At 35.3% G+C, this 18635-nt stretch overlaps 1 long non-coding RNA gene across 1 annotated transcript; it reads right to left on the reverse strand.

Annotated features, from left to right (window-relative positions):
- Positions 1 to 288: 288 nt before the first annotated feature.
- Positions 289 to 2133, reverse strand: LOC114299704 (uncharacterized). Its single transcript, XR_014351490.1, has 2 exons — positions 1628 to 2133; positions 289 to 505 (listed from the first exon to the last, which is right to left on the reverse strand). It is a non-coding gene; the product is annotated as an uncharacterized LOC114299704 (long non-coding RNA).
- Positions 2134 to 18635: the final 16502 nt, after the last annotated feature.

Below are 18635 nucleotides of genomic sequence, written 5' to 3' on the forward strand. Positions count from 1 at the left end.
GTAATATTGTTACAAATTAGCATAATAAAAAATGTCGTAATTAAGTTACAAATTTTTGTAATATCAACTACAAAATTGTAGATATTTTATTACATCAATTCATGATGAAATTATGCATTTTATGGTTGATATTACAAAATGATAAAATTATACATTTTATAATAAGATGAATACATATACATCCCTAAAAAAGTGCGCACCATAACATTTTTCCATAATTTAATACAAGACAGTTCTAAAAATCGTACCAGCCAACCACATTTTATTTTTATTTTATTGTTTCTTTCATTTTAGTTCTATTGACAAGTAAATATGCCAACACTCTATGGCTCACCATCACATGTTTTTCCAAAATCCTCCATACATCCCAAAATATTTCTTCTCTGTTAAGCTTTCAACGATTTCCTTGAGGCCCTCCTCGAGGGAAATGAAGTCGATGCCCAACGTTTTTGCTTTTTCCTTGGATACTTGGTGTAATAGAATATATGGTTTGTCATCCGAAACCCTTATAGTGTATCCAAAAAGGTAAGAAAAACAATAATATAACTAATTAGAAATATAATTCATAACAAAAGCCAATTCTACCAGAAAAAAATTGGCCAAATTGAGGTTTCATGTGTGAGACTAATCCTTAGAGACTCATTCATCAATCAGAAGTAAAAATGAATGAGAAAAAAGAAATTTTGAAGGAGTATCAGCAAATATTATAGAAATACATCAATGAAACATTATAAAAATAAAAATAAAAATAAAAATCGTCTAATAATAATAATAATAATAATAATAATAATAATAATAACTAATGGTAAAGAATGACAATAACCTTATGATTTGGAACAAATTACCTCCTAAAAAACACTACATGCCACATTTTAAAATTTCTAATTTAAATGAAGTTACAGAAATCTCTACAAAGTTTTGGCTAGTCTTGGTAAAACATACCAATTAGACCTGATAAATGAGTTGACTAAGAACCTTAAGTTTACCATTATTCAGTAAACTTGTTTCAACAAATGAAAAGGACAAGTCTTCTAAAAGCATAAAGAATTAAGCACCTGATCGAATGTACTAGTTATAATCAGAGAAGAGAATAACAGCTAATATTATTCAAGTCTTCATGTCTTAAAAATCATTGAGAGCACCAAGCATCTTCGGCTTGAATGTCGTCACTTAAAATGATAGAAGAAACCCACAATAACTCTGCTCTTGAGGACTGCTTTCTCATTAAAGCTTCACCACATCTACTATATTATGTTTGTCCCATGCATGTAATTTACATCATAGCCAAAAAGGAAAAAGGAATCATGTGAAAACACGTTAAAGACTTAGTAGATGTAGATGGAACTGCATCTTGCAACTTGACAAGATGCCAACATAAAAAGCTGGCAAAAGACAAAAGAATAGATATGTTGATTGAGGATGCCCTAATATGCCCATATTTTATGACATGACAAATAGTCTGAATTTAATTGGTAAAAATATAAAGAACATGGATAACATTTCTAGAAGAAGATTTAGCAATGCTTTTTTTCTTTTTCTTTTTTGTGAAGTAGAGCTTCAATTCCAAAGGCAATTACTACTTTACAAAAGTACAATTAAAGTCAACAACAAATCACAAAATGCTTACTTTTTTGGAAGTTGAAAAGAAGGATAAAGCTCATGTAGAATTTTCACAACTTCAGAGAAGTGTGCGATTCTCTCAACCAAACAATATCTTCCGATGGCTGAAGGAATTTCATATGCTTGAATGTGTGCATTTGCAACATCTTTAACATTAATCCATCCATACGAAACATTTGGATATGTTTGTGAACCTGCACACCAGAAAAGCAAAGTGAATGGGAAAAAACATTTCAAAGAACGTAGGATGGTAAGCATTTCAAACATTTTAAAAATACTCACCATTTATTAATTCCAAGATATCAGCAGAACTTCCATTAAGCGTTGGTTGTAACAGAGGACCATAACCATTGATGGGTTTATTACAACCATGTCAATACATTTCTCTTTTGTGAACTTCCAGGCAGCATCCTCTGCTAGAGTTTTTGAAAGATGATACCAAAGCTGGAAGCAAATACAGAAAAAGCCATGGGGGAGCAACGCAAATTATGAACAGCCATACAAACATGTCAACTGGGATTACTATTATTATTATTTAAAATATGGTGAAAAATGCTGGCTAGGTTTAGTACAAGTTACAACTTTTATTAACAAGACTGCAAAAACTGACATGTTTAATGAGTAAAATTATATAGAAACAAAGGTTAGAGGATTTCTTCAATTTCATTGGCATAGGTCACATGGTCAAGCAAGATATCAAATAAAAGGACTATTTAAATTATTGACAGAAGTGATCTCAACGTTCAAATTTTCAGGTGCAACTACGAGCAATGGACCAAACAATCAAAAGATAACCCGAGGTTTTAGCATTTTGTATAGTGTGAAAAATTTAGAAATCCCCTAGATGTTGATTTGTGATTATGTATCAATTTTAAGCACTATATAACAATCCCAATCAAACAATCAAGACAAATCAACACAACGATTTTACGTGGAAAAACCACAATTGGACACCTCCAATTGTCATAAAAAATCACGGGCAACAGCCACAAAACAATCCACTAAGAAGATATAAAGGAATTACACAGGTATACTCTCAATTACCTAGCGAATCCACGCCCGAATTGAACCAACCTCTATGTGTCTCTTCCAACCCCGTCTTCACCTCGGAATTGTCTTGACGACGAGCCACTCCGGAATCCACCAAAGCTTCAGGCTCGAATTCTTCAGAATCCACCGAAGAACAACTCTCTCTTTTGTGTAGAACAAACAAATAATCCTTTGATGTATACTCTTTAAACCATGAGTTGACTACTCAATCAAAACATCAAAGAAAACTAACAAAATATCTCCAGATATAAATCCTAGAACCCAAGAAGAAGATCTGGAGAAGTTATCCTGGATTTGGACTGAAACACGTATTTATAGAAAACTGTCCCGCGATCTCTGCTCGAGCGTCAGATTGGCCGCTTGAGCGGACCTACGCTCGAGCGCGGAAAGTTCCACTCAAGCGGGAAAAAACAACATCCAGTATTTTTGCAGGCGAATAAACTTATGGAACTCAGCATTCTCCGCTCGAGCGTGGGAATGCCCGCTCGAGCGGATAGGCAACTTGGAATGCATTTTTGCATTTTGCTTCGGGGGCGTTACCCCTCGACCCCGCCGTGGCGCTACCCTGGACCCGCCAAGGGGCGCTGCCCCCTGGACTCCCGTGAGCTGACCGGGCAGCTCGATCCCCGTCATAATCAGCGAAGTGGCAATCTTGAAAGCATTAACATCACAAACTTCTCTGCAAGGCACAATTCGGGTTGGCTTCGCATCTAAACACTCATAGTCTCACTGAAATAAAAAATGCGAAAATAAGTACAACTGAAAGGAGTTTTGTCAAACGGGATTGCCAAGAATAAAAACCTAACATAGTGTCTTATGTTTTCAATCCCTCTTCATTAAGTCTGCCATCTGTAGGTTGACAATGATCAAGTCTATGTTATCATCCCTACCAATTTCTACTTATCCTTATTTAAAATGCCTGAAGGGATTGCAAAGGAGATTGATAAAATACAGTCTAGATTCCTTTGGGGGGGTGATGAACTGAGAAGGAAAATCCATTTGGTCAAATGGGCAGAAAATCACTCAAAGCAAAAGTAATGGGGGCTTAGGCATTAGAAAGGTGACACTCATGAATGATTGTCTTCTTTTGAAATGGTGGTGGAGATTTGGGTGTGAAAATGGCACTCTCTGGAAACAAGTGATTTGCAGCAAATACCCAAAGGTTGGAGGGGGTTGGTGGCCATTACCTGTTGCAAGTTCAAGGTTGTCTATGATTTGGAGAGATATATTGGGGGTTGCTAGAACTTGCCCTGAGCTGCTAGAATATTTTAAGGTCAACACAAAACTTATTATTGGTGATGGGAGGAAAACACAATTCTGGCATGATAATTGGGTTGGCAATGGATGCTTAAAAGATGCATTTCCTAGATTATTTTCTGTGTCCCTTGATAAATGTGAATCAGTGGCAGTGGTAAATAGCAGGAGAAGTGGGAATGAAGAGTGGGATTTGGTCTTTAGAAGAACCTTGTTTCAGTGGGAAATTGTTGGACAATCTTCACTATATTTAAAAGACTTAATTCTGTTGTGTACAAAACAACAACTAGAATTTAAAGAAATAAAGAAAATGAGAGAATTTGTTTGATTACAAAAATCAAACTCGAAATAATAAATAAATAAATAAAAATAGATTTTATTTTGTTACAAAAATAAAATTAAAATCTGATTTAAATAAATAACAATAACACAAAAATTAATTAAATAACTTACTTGATTTAATTTCTTCGAATTATAATCTGATCAAGTCCAGTGTTTGACACTGTGTCCTTAAGACAGATTCATCCTCTCCACGGTGCTTTTAGAATGTGGACGTCTATCTCCCAGGATAAAATGATCTACTACAAACAATAGCAGCACTACAAATTGTTTGTCTAACGAACACACAAAGTGTTTATACTCTCTCTGACAAGAAAATAATGCAGCAAAATGAAGAGGATGTTTGCAGAATTATGAAGGACGAAAATTAGAGTTCTTAAAATCCAAATGAGGGCTGTCCTATTTATAGATGGAATGGTGGCTCTAGGTTTTTGAATTGAACAGGTATGATACCTGTTGGTTTTGAATTCAAACAGATTTGAATCTGTTGGGTTACAATTCAAACAGATAACAAAAACGGGAAGGGCCTTGTTTGGGTGTACAGTAAATCCGGATCAAATTATTTCCGATTTAATACGGGAAGGGCCCTGTTTGGATGTACAGAAAAACCAAACCAGTTTAATTTGAATTCTGGATTTTATTTTACCAAAAATAAAATTAAATTCAAATGTTTTTGACCTAAAAAGATTAGTATTGGGCCGGACAAGCCCAACCCAACCACGCACCACGCACCCGCGCCCAAGCCCAGCCTAGCCCGCCTGACCGGCCGGACGGACGGATGGCGGCGCGCGTGCGTGGTGGTTTTTTGAGTCCAATGGGTCTAGCCCATTTTGCCCATAACCTCTCCCTCTAAAACACTTGGGTACCCCTTGGGGCACACCCCAAGTACCAAACCTATGCCTTATAAACCCTTTCAAAACCTCCCACCAAATTAATGTGGGACAAGCCTTATTCAAACCTTCAAGGAATTTCCACCAAAACTCCATTTCCATGATGCACACTTTGGCTTCAATTTCCCATTCACTCGGTAATGGTTTTGAGCAACCAAATATACCACGTGAATCACAACGCGGCATAGAACGCGTTACCACTTTGACCCGTGAAAATCGACACACGGGGCCCACCTAAAAAATAGACCGAACTTAGGATAAAATTCTGGTTTTACCCAGAATTTATAACCATTTCCAACAATCCCCCACATGAATGGAATTTGATGACAACGGAAATGCAACAATATGCAGATTTATCGAAAGAGTATAAGTCGAAAATATCTTGCATCAGGATAGGTAGTTTTCGGCCTTGAACCTTCCCTAGTGATAACCTATCGGACTTACTAGCTAACCAATGAACGCGATGCCTTGAATTGTTCAGCCGTTTGTGTAAGCCAAGACAATAGATTTCATACAAAATATCTTCTAACACATCGTGGTTCTCACTGTTGTGTTCATTTTGGCCTTGAACGCGCCTGGTTTTCATAAGTGTTTCTAGAGAATTTAGCCTCTTCATTCTCATAGAACCGGCCCCAGTTCAACACTCATATAGGTGATTCTTATTGTGAGTATCTCCTTATACTCATCTTGATTTTATGCCTTAATCAAGATATAAGTAATCATTAAAAGCAAAGCTTATCCTTATATCCCTACAGACAACATATGTTGCAGATATCACTCTCACCATAGGAATGGGTAGGAATTTTAATCCCTTGGTGATTTCTGGCGAGCCATACATAACTTAGTTGTTCCTTTGAACTTAGTTCTTGGGATCTCCAGTCATATAAGTAGGGTTACCATTATGACGACTCTTATGTACTAGGCTTTAATCCCATCCCCTTCGATGAACTATACACTAGCTCTTTTGTCAAACTTTTTGTTAATGGATCCACAATATTCTCTATAGATTTTATATAATCTATTGAGATTATTCCGTTTGACAACAATTGCCTTACGATATTATGTCGACGACGAATATGTCGTGACTTACCGTTATACATGTGATTCTGTGCCCTGCCTATTGCAGATTGACTATCACAATGAATGCAAATAGCTGGCACAGGTTTTGGCCACATTGGTATGTCTTCTAAGAAGTGACGAAACCATTCTGCTTCTTCTCCTGCTTTGTCCAAAGCAATGAACTCGGATTCCATTGTGGATCGTGCGATGCATGTTTGTTTCGTGGATTTCCAAGAAACAGCAGCGCCTCCTAGAGTAAAGACATATCCACTTGTGGATTTTGAATCTTTAGTATCCGACATCCAATTTGCAGCACAATAACCTTCAAGTACTGCTGGATATCGAGTAAAGTTCAAACCATGATCACGGGTGAATCTTAGATATCTAAGAACCCGAATGATCACTTTCTAATGGTCTTCTCCGGGGTTACTAGTGTACCTACTTAATTTACTGATTACATAAGCTATATCAGGACGAGTAATATTCATTAGGTACATTAGGCTTCTAATGATTTGGGAGTATTTTAACTGAGACACTGCATCGCCTTTATTTTTCAATAAATAAAGACTGATATCTACAGGTGTTCTAGCTAAATTCAAATTATCCTTGATAAATTTATCAATAATTTTCTCAATATAATGAGATTAAGATAATGCATATCCGTCAGATGTTTTAGTAATTTTCATTCCTAATATAACATCTGCGACCCCCATATCTTTCATATCAAATCTTTTGTTAAGCATCTGCTTAGTTGATTTGATCATGTTTTGACTGCTTCCAATGATAAGCATGTCATCCACATAAAGACAAACTATGACATATCCTTGGTCAGTGTTTTTAACATAGACGCATTTGTCACATTCGTTTATCTTAAACCCATTAGTAAGCATTGCATGATCAAATTTTTCATGTAATGACCCCAAAGTGCGTATAGGAAGTAATCCTTATTTAATTAGGGGTTACTGTGTTTGCTATCGGAATCGAAGAACGATCCGTTGGGTTATGCCTTTGAAACTGGAATTTGTGACCTTTACCAAAGAATCTGGAACTTTTTCCCTCCGCTCGAGCGGAGCAGTGGGCGCTCGAGCGTACTTTTGGGGTTTCCAGCAAATTGTGCAGACGGCTTGAGATTCTGGGAGTTGTGATTTTCCGCTCGAGCGGGGGAGTTGACGCTCGAGCGGACGTCTTTGTTAGTCTTCGCGCTCGAGCGCAAGTTTGGGCGCTCGAGCGGGTCTCCAAGTTGAGTTGTGTTTCTGAGGCACAAGGGTTCGTTTTTGGACCTTTTTATTAGTATTTTGGAACTTTCTATTTTATTTTGGAGTATTGGTTGAGGTGGTAATATGATGGTAAAGTAAGATTGGACCAAAAGCTTGAATTAGAATGATTTGTCTGCGACCAGCCGTCACTCTTTTGTCATTTTCTTTTTCCACACTTTGAATTTGGATGTGAGGTTAGAACCATTGGAAAGATTATTTCCGGGGCTTCAATTTGGACACAAGAACGACCTAAAACGGAGTCCGGATGGGAGAGTTACACCTGTTTGAAGTTTTGGAATCTGTGCTGAAAACAGGTCCGCTCGAGCGGGAATAAGGACGCTCGAGCGGGATTTTCGGGACAGCAGCTTTAAAAACGGGATTTTGGATCATTTCTCATATTTTTCTTCTTCCCTCTTCCTTCCTCTTTGCCTAAGTCCGAAACCCTAGCCCCAAATCCTTGAATTTCTTTACTTTGCTCACGATCCACCATGGTTTTTGGCATCAAGGATGGAGAACAAGAGAGGATCAACACTTTTAACCGATTGGAATTCGGGATTGCGAAGGATTCTTCTCAAAGCTTACTTTTCTGGCTTAGTTCTTGAGGTAGGGGTTCTAATCCACTTCAATACTTATATTGATAGATTGATTTATGGTATTTTCATTATATAAATGTACAAATTTCCATTTTGAGCATGTAGTGTATGATATGAGAATTGGGGGTTTTAGGGTATGTGATGTTGGGAGTTAAATTGGTGGGTTTACATGATGGATTGGGAACCCTAGATGTAGAATCATTGGGAAAAGTTGGAATAAAAAGTGTTGGGTTAATAAGTTTGTTTATTTCTTGAAATCTCCATATTTTCTTGAAACCCTAGGTTGATTAAAAATGATAACCAAAGATTTAACCCAAATTGAAAGTAGAATAATGAAATTGACGTATTGAATTATGTATATACAAGTTTAATTGGAATTTGGTGATACTTGGGAATTATGTTTAGAATTTGCGAATGAACTTTGTTATGAGCACTGTGAATCATGTCTTAAGAAGAAAGGAGATTGGGGGGAAGGGTTTGTGGATGATGTAAACTTGGCTACAGAATATTGAATTGAGTCTTAGCAATTTAAATTGAATTATGTGGAATTATATTTGGTAGTATTGAGTTGAATAATGTTTAGTAGTGTGGATTATATTGGATAATGATAATTATGTGGAGTTATGTCGATTATGTCGAATCGTGTTAAATGTTGTTGAATTGAATTGTGTAGGGTTATCTGCAGGGACGGACCTAGCATCTAAACACTGTGAGTAGTAGTACAAAAATGTACATGTTAATTATTGTTGATAATTATTGTCACTAATGCTCTGTTCTTTGTAAGTGTTCTACGAATATTATGAAAATTGGAAAGTTATGTGACTCCATGTGAATTGGAAGTTATTTTGTTGTGATACAAGTTTATAAGTTAAGTCCGTTACAAGTTTACATATGTTATAAGCTCAAGAACGTTACAGGTTTATTTATGTGGTAAATTCAAGTATGTTACAAGTTTAAGTACGATACAAGCTAAAATATGTTACAAGTTTATGTATGATACAAGTTCATGTATGTTCTAAGTTACGCATGTTGCAAGTTCAAGTATGGTTTTAAGTATATTTCAAGGATAGTTCAAGTATGGTTTCAAGTATATTTCAAACATGTTTCAAGTATGGTTCCCAGTATATTACAAGTATAAGCATGTTACAAGTTCACGTATGTTATAAATTTGAGTATGTTACAAGTTTACTTATGTACAAGTTCAAGTGTGTTTCAGGTATGTTTCAAGTATGTTACGAGTTCACGTATGTTTCAGGTATGTTTCAAGTATACACCTTCAAGGGCTTCAATGCCAACAATTTTCAAGGGCTTTAATGCCAATATGTTTACAAAGGCTTTATGCCATTTTCAAGGGCTTTAATGCCAATATGTTTACAAGGGCTTTATGCCATTTTCAAGGGCTTTAATGCCAATATGTTTACAAGGGCTTTATGCCATTTTCAAAGGCTTTAATGCCAATACGTTTACAAGGGCTTTATGCCATTACAAGTTACAAGGGCTTTATGCCATTTTCAAGGGCTTTAATGCCAATATGTTTACAAGGGCTTTATGCCATTTTCAAGGGCTTTAATGCCAACACGTTTACAAGGGCTTTATGCCATTACAAGTTACAAGGGCTTTATGCCATTACAAGTTATGAGGCTTTTATGCCATTACAAGTTACAAGGGCTTTATGCCATTACAAGTTATGAGGCTTTTATGCCATTACAAGTTACAAGGGCTTTATGCCATTACAAGTTACAAGGGCTTTGTGCCACATGTTCAAGGGCTTTATGCCATATGTTTCAAGGGCTATATGCCAACATGTTTAAAAGTTTAATGCTATGACATTTTCAAGGGCTTAAAGCCGTTATGAATCAAGCTATTATGTCTCAAGCTATTATGTTTTAAGACTGGGCCTAAGGCCGTTATGAAATTAGCACAGAATCAGACTAATTATGTAAACTCTGCATTTCTATATATGCGTTGATATGCATTATGGTTCAAGTTATGCATCATTTTATTTATGTATTACTATTCACTGAGCCCGGCTCACCCTCTGTTATGTCTGTTTCTGTAGGTCACCAATCAGGCGGTCAGTCCTAGCCAAGACGCCGCTTCCTCTAGTCAACCTTCATATGTTCAGGCACTGTTTAAGTCATTTAATTTCTTAAGCTGTCAAGATGTTGGTTTGCTTATGAGTGTCCATCCAAGGTTGTTGTATATACCTTTCATGTTTGTTTTTTTGTATACGCCCGACTTTAGGGCTGGAACTGTAAATGTGTATGTACACACTCTGGGATATAGTCTGGAACTTTATTTATCTGGTATAATGCATGTGATGAATGAGATCCTGGCATGTAGGAGTAGCTCAATGGAGTTTAATTGTTCATTATTATTTATCTATTTATTTTTTTTGTGCTTCCGATAAGGCCCCATATGTTATATATAACAGGTTAAGTGTCCGTTACTGAAGTGGTCATGCCCAAACTTCTAGGGGCGAGTTTAGGGCGTGACATTTCATGCCATTGCTTAGGTGCTTGTTTTAATCCATAAAGGGATTTTACAAGTCAACAAACTTTCTTTTCTTGCCCCGACACTACAAACCCTTCGGGTTGCTCCATATAGATCACTGCATTTAGATCACCGTTTAAGAAAGCTGTCTTAACATCCATTTGATGTATTTCTAAATTAAACAACGCTGCTATAGAAATAAGCATGTGAATGAATGTTATTCTTGTCACAAGGGAATATGTGTCAAAAAAGTCCAGACCTTTCTTTTGTCTGTAACCTTTAACTACAAGTCGTACTTTATACTTGTCAATTGAACCATCTGCTTTCATTTTTCTCTTGAATATCCATTTATATCCAAGAGGTTTAGAACCTGGTGGAAGATCCACCAATTCCCAAGTATGATTTTGCATAATGGATTCAATTTCATTATTAACAGCCTCTTTCCACAAAGGTGCTTCAGGACCTGTCATTGCTGCCTTAAAGTTTTGAGGTTCATTTTCTAACAGGTATGTCAGAAAATCTAGACCAAAGGATTTTGAAGTTCTCGCTCTCTTACTTCGTCTTGGTTCATCATCAGTTACATCCTGTTGGTCGAGACTATTACTAGTCTCTTGTGTTTGATTGTCATTAGTCTCTTGACTTTGTGTACAATCATAAGTTCTTTTCTGTAAACTTAATTCCTGTCCTTTGTTGTAAGGAAAGACATGTTCAAAAACCACAGCATTCCTTGACTCTATAATAGTGTTCACATTTATATCAGGTATTTCTGATTTATAAGTCAGAAACCGATATACACTACTATTCTGAGCATAACCAATAAACACACAGTCTACTATTTTTGGTCAAATCTTAGTCTTTTTTTTTTTTTTTTTTTTTTTTTTTTTTTAAGAACAGGAACTTCAACTTTTGCCAAACACCCCCACACTTTTAAGTATTTGTAGGAAAGTGGTCGACCTTTCCACAATTCATAAGGAGTGCCGTTGGTTTTCTTGTGGGGTATTCTATTAAGAACATAATTAGCAGACAAAAATTGCTTCCCCCCACAAGTTCTGTGGTAAGCCTGAACTTAGTACCATGGGTGCTGTAGTTTGGTGAATAATGTCATGTTGTGTACAAAATACATTTAATGGTGCATCATATTCACCACCCCTATCACTTCTAATATAAATCAATGAATTTTAAAACAAATTCAAGAAAAAACCAAAATAATTATGACTACTCACGTCAGAATTAATGTTTTGACAAAATCATATCCTCATAAAAAATTTTGCCTAAGAATCAAACAATTCAAAAACCCATTTGATTGTATACATTCTTGCAACTCAATAACAAATAAATGTCAGTCATAAAAATATTTGTGACAAAAGAAAATTAAATTATCTCAACTAATGCAAGAGATACACCCCCATATTAATAAAATGGTTCATGGTTTAACAAATTCTACTACGCAAGTCAAATAATTATTAATGACATCTCATGTCACATAATTCAATAATCAACATAAAAGATTTCTTAAATTACTTCCCAATTAAACGGACCGATATAATTACATACATCTTCATGTTTAAATTTCTCTGGTGTTTAAACACCCATTCAAAATTGATTAGAAATATTCAAATTAACCTGCTTATGTCCAAAGTCAACATAACAATTTATCATTCCAAATCACTTGAAATTATTGTTAAGAAATAACTTGAGTTGATATCATACATGCATATCAAACGCATCAACTAAAAATAATGAATTAACAAAATAAATTAATCATGCACGATCCCATCACTTGCATCATGAAATAAAAAGATTCTCAACTCATAAATAAAATCCAACGCATTTAAACTTTAAACTTCAAAATGACAAAACATACCTTCATTTAATAAGTTTGATTTGTACATAAATAAACAAATTAAATATGCATTAAAATGTTCTTGTGAACATATATATTTTCCGACTCATGTGCAGAAACTATTCACGACTACGGATCCACACACAGAAAATAAAGAATGATTCAGAAAACCAATAAAGAAAATAATCTTGCCATAAAGGTTTCTTCGTAAAAAATGAAATTAGTTTGTAAAACTAATATTTTATTCTAGAAACAAATTCTACCATGTATACTCATAATGAACTATGATAAAGTCAAAAGAATTAACACCTTTTCACAAAGGGTTCAAAATTAAGTGATTTTACAAACGAAATCGTAAGTCACGTACAAAATTTACAGATTGTGACCGATACACAAAGTTACATGATTGATTAACAAAATTAATTTTCTAGTTATTAAAACCAGAAAATAAATTATAATACAAAATAATTTTATTTTCTATGTTACTAAAACTAGAAAATAAAATACCACAAATTAATTTTCTAGTTACTAAAACCAGAAAATAAATTATAACACAAAATAATTTTATTTTTCTTGTTACTAAAACTAGAAAATAAAATAATTTTATTTTCCTTGTTACTAAAACTAGAAAAATAAAATATCGAAATAATATCTGATAACAAAAATCAGAAAAACAAACCACAAATTAATTTTCTAGTTACTATAATCAGAAAATAAATGATAACACAAAATCATTTTATTTTTCTTGTTACTAAAACTAGAAAATACTGTAATTTTATTTTCTTTGTTACTGAAACTAGAAAATAAAATACCAAAAAGCAATCTGATTACAAAAATCAAAAAAAACACAAAATAATTTTCTAGTTACCAAAATCAGAAAATAAATTAAAACACAAAATAATTTTATTTTCCTTGTTATTAAAACTAGAAAATAATATATTTTATTTTCCTTGTTACTAAAACTAGAAAAATAAAATACCAAAATAATTTTCTGTAACACCAAATAATATTCTGCAATTGTTAATGACATCAGTATATTACTACTAGTTGTCAAAGAAAAGAGACAGTATATTACTACTATCTGTCAAATAGCATAAATCACTATTTGTTTTTCCAACCAGAATATTACTTTGAAAACACAGAAAATTAAATACAATGAAGATACCAAAAACAAAATACGATTCTGTCTTAAGATTGTTGGACAATCTTCACTGTATTTAAAAGATTTAATTCTATTGTGTACAAAACAACAACTAGAATTTAAAGAAATAAAGAAAAAGGAGAGAATTTGTTTGATTACAAAAATCAAACTCGAAATAATAAATAAATAAATAAAAATAGATTTTATTTTGTTACAAAAACAAAATTAAAATCTGATTTAATAAATAACAATAACACAAAAATTAATTAAATAACTTACTTGATTTAATTTCTTCGAATTATAATCTGATCAAGTCCAGTGTTTGACACTGTGTCCTTAAGACAGATTCGTCCTCTCCACGGTGCTTTCAGAATGTGGACGTCTATCTCTCAGGATAAAATGATCTACTACAAACAATAGCAGCACTACAAATTGTTTGTCTAACAAACACACAAAGTGTTTATACTCTCTCTGACAAGAAAATAATGCAGCAAAATGAAGAGGATGTTTGCAAAATTATGAAGGACGAAAATTAGAGTTCTTAAATTCCAAATGAGGGCTGTCCTATTTATAGATGGAATGGTGGCTCTAGGTTTTTGAATTGAACAGGTATGATACCTGTTGGTTTTGAATTCAAATAGATTTAAATCTGTTGGGTTACAATTCAAACAGATAACAAAAACGGGAAGGGCCTTGTTTGGGTGTACAGTAAATCCGGATCAGATTATTTCCGATTTAATACGGGAAGGGCCCTGTTTTTGGAAGTACAGAAAAACCAAACCAGTTTAATTTGAATTCTGGATTTTATTTTACCAAAAATAAAATTAAATTCAAATGTTTTTGACCCAAAAAGATTAGTATTGGGCCGGACAAGCCCAACCCAACCACACACCACGCACCCAAGCCCAGTCCAGCCTGCCCAACCGGCCGGTGGCGCGCGTGCGTGGTGGTTTTTTGAGTCCAATGGGTCTAGCCCATTTTGCCCATAACCTCTCCCTCTAAAACACTTGGGTACCCCTTGGGGCACACCCCAAGTACCAAACCTATGCCTTATAAACCCTTTCAAAACCTCCCACCAAATCAATGTGGGACAAGCCTTATTCAAACCTTTAAGGAATTACCACCAAAACTCCATTTCCATGGTGCACACTTTGGCTTCAGTTTCCCATTCACTCGGTAATGGTTTTGAGCAACCAAATATACCACGTGAATCACAACGCGGCATAGAACGCGTTACCACTTTGACCCGTGAAAATCGACACACGGGGCCCACCTAAAAAATAGACTGAACTCAGGATAAAATTCTGGTTTTACCCAGAATTTATAACCATTTCCAACAGAAATTGCAGAGTTGAGGAGGTTGAAGGTGATGCTACAAATTGCACCTGCTCTCAGGGAAGGAGTGTTGGATAGATTGAGCTGGAATGCAGATAAGTCTAGTAAGTTTACTGTTGCCTCTGCCTACAAGTGGAATGAACTACCATCTGAAAGTTACTAAAACCTTAAGGGAATTCATTTGGAAGAATATGGCTCCACCAAAGGTGAAATTTTTTGGGTGGTTAGCATGGAAAGAGAGGATCAAGACATCCTGTTATCTTCAAAGAATTGGAGTCCTCAGTGATGCCTCAAATGTTAACTGCCTTTTCTGCAGGAATGAAATGGAAACTGTAAATCATGTGCTACTGTGTCGCCTTTTTAGTTGGAGGATTTGGTCCAATATTATTAATTGGTGGGGAGTATCTTGGGTGATGCCAGGGTCGGTGACTGCTCTCTTGCAGTGGCGGGCTGGTTATAGACTAAAAAAAATGGAGAAGGTCATTGGGAAGGTCATCCCATTGGTGGTGCTCTGGTCCATTTGGAGGCAGACGATTTCTTTAATGGCTCACGGGTGGATTTGGAAAGGTTGTGTGATCTTATCAAGATAAGGATTGCATTGTGGTTCAGAGCTTCTAGCCTTTCTTTTGGTTACTCAGTCAATGATATTGTGTATAATCTGCAGCAGGTGAAAGTCTGCATTATGAACTGATGTGGCTGCTGCTGTGGGTTTCTGGGCTCTGATCTGTCTGTTTGCTAGGGTTCCTTCTGCTGTTGTCTGCCTACTGCTGTGATCTGTTGTGGTTCTGGTGTGTGATCTGTATGCTGTGTGTTTTGTGGTTGATTGGGTTTGGGTTATGGGGTTTGTTGGTGTCTTCTGTGATCTGTTTGTTAGAGTTTGGGTTTACTGCTTCTTGTGGTTTTTCCCTCCTATGGGGTTTGGTCTCTCACCAACCCTCTGTGGTTGTGGTTGAGCTTGCAGATGATTGGGCTCTCTTCTCAGTGCCAACCTAGTTGGGATTGGGTTAGTTAGCTATGATGCTTGCTGCTCTTCCACTCCTTTATTTGATGTAATCTCATTTGTTGTATAGTTTTATTATCCATAAAGGTTTCTTTTTGCCGATCAAAAAAAGTCTGCCCATCTGTAAGAAGCCAGTTTGGGCTGTACAAACCATTTACAAATCTTATAAATCCAATTTAAGAGTTTTTTCATTTTTTATTTTTATTTTTTTATTTCCAACTCTAAGTCATATGAGATGTTATTCCCTAATTAGCCGAACACAGATTAAAATGCTCCAAATTGAGAGATTAAGGCTTTCATGATTGGCCCTACATAATAGAAGATCACCAATCACCTTATGTACTTCATCCATGAATTTCACTAGGCTATCCTTGTATTTTATATGGTAAACTGACGAAGTGAACTACATCAATCCCAGGCTGAAATCCACTGTATAGCTATCCTTACAAAACTCTGGTAAGACTAAGACAACTTTGCTTATCAATGTGAGTCATTTTCTTAAGGTTCCATAACAAGAAGCAAGATTCTTAGATCACAATGACTCCAACTTATATGAATCAATTTCACTTTCCCTCCATATTTCCCTTTCAAATCAATAGCATATAAACCAAGATTGTACGCAATGCGTACATTAATGGCTAGAAGTGGTGACAAATAATCGATGAAGTTACTGTAAAAACTGGACCATTTTAAAATATTAATTACCGTAATGAAGACCCAAAACATCTCAAATAATCATAATAAAGGTCCATATGAAGTTCTTTTACTGCAATTAGAACCTTATTTGGTAAATGTATCTAAGCGTTTGATCGTTCAAATTTGCGTGCACTAGTACCCGACCCAGTCTAAGATTTGAGAGACAGATTCTCTGGGCCCAGCAGATGATATTTCTGTGTTTATATTATGGCTCCGTTTGGGAACTTGGCTTTTTTTAGTGGCCTTTTGACATTTTGGCTTTTTTTATGAGATGAAAAAAGTTAAAATGTTTGGGAATGGGCTTTTTAGTTGAAAAGATAATTGTGAGGGGGAAAAAGTGATTGATTAATGTGTACATTACACTAGAGACCGCATTATTCAATATTGGGAAGGGTTTTGGGGGAAAACTTGAATTGCTTTTAGAAGGCTATTTAAGCAACCAAACATTTTTTTATTTGGTTCCACCCAACAGATTTAGAGTAACAAGTAACTATGTTTATGCAATTAATACTCATTCATGTTTAGATGACAACATTACACTAACATAGTAACTTAAGCATTCATGAAAATAAAATAAAACGTAAAGGAAAGGAAAAAGAAAAAGGTCATCGTCCATTGTTGGTTCTACCGATTGGGGAGCAAGTAACCTAAGTTTTACTAGTCGAAGATTGAGCTTTCATATACATGTAAAAGCTAAATAGAAAAAGAACATCATTAACAATTGCACAAATACGTACCTTATTTTCCTTGCAGAACTCTGGGTCGGAAAACCACGTCTCATCAGTAATTTCATTAGGAGGTCGGGGCCTACCAATGCATTCAACAGAAGCCATAGACGATGTCAAAACCACTCTTTTGACAGTTGGGCTTTTGGTGCATGATCCAAGAACATTTAGTGTTCCTTTTAATGCTGGATCAATCAATTCTTTCTGAAATGGTGACGAAACAATATGAAAATCAATTGAAAAAATAATTAAATGATATCAACCATCAGTGTTATGAAGCAAATATAATGAAGCTTTTAATCTACTATCAACAAATAGACAAAAGAATACTGCCAATGTACATCAATGTTATGAAGATGGCTCTTATAGATCATATACTTGAGATTTGTTTGTGTCACCAAGTGAATGAGTCCACTAGCAAAGAGGACTCTAGATAATTTGGAAAAAAAAAAACCACACTCCCTCAAAGATATTTCTAAAACCAAAGTAGATAATGAAATAAGCTTCACTTGGAAAAATCAAGACCATCACAATTGAGAATGTCTAGTAGAAACCAAATAGGAGATGGATAACTAACACGGGTAGCCTACCAGCGAAGGGGTTGGACCCTAGAATGAATTGTAAACCTAGACATCATGGGCTCGACTCTCGCTATAGTCTCCTTCGCTTACCCAATACTTGGGGTTTGCAGGTGATTGTAGGTATCCGGATTTACTTTGCAAAGGTGAGTCCAATGTGGCCCTACCTTAGGGACATTCCTTGTCATAAAAATTAATAAATAAAGAAAAAGAAGTAGGAGATGAATGAAATGACCCATCACTATTTATGACCAAATAAACAAGTATGTTAGGGACAATGGTTGCTAAGGCATGAAAATGTGTTGTTGCATCAACGTAAGAAAAATTTATGAGACCTGTGTAATGAATGAATTTTTTAATTTATTTTTATTTTTTAATTTTTTTGTATATAATCAAGTTTTGAAGAATCTGCCATCACCTATGCATGGTCGTATCCCACCTGATCGTAAAACCACCGTACTCTGTGTAGGACTGATATCTAAATTGAATCAATTACTTACCAATTTTTTGAACTATTCTTAGTTGGGACAATAGGTACTCAAATTGATTTAGCAATGGATCTCTATAAAGCGGTTCTTGCTATCTTCAGATAGAGGCATCTACAAACTGATCTAGTTAGCAGAGAGGATGGGAACCAAAACTTAGTGTCCAAAAATAAGGCTCGCTTTTCAAATGTGGTTGTAATCACTACAAACAGAAGCCTACTTCCCAACCCACACATATATTTGACTTATTCTCCCAACTTTATTTATGTCATGGAGCA

This window comes from Camellia sinensis, chromosome 14 (genome assembly GCF_055761805.1).
Source record: "Camellia sinensis isolate YWXY chromosome 14, ASM5576180v1, whole genome shotgun sequence".
In the NCBI taxonomy this organism is placed as follows: domain Eukaryota; kingdom Viridiplantae; phylum Streptophyta; class Magnoliopsida; order Ericales; family Theaceae; genus Camellia; species Camellia sinensis.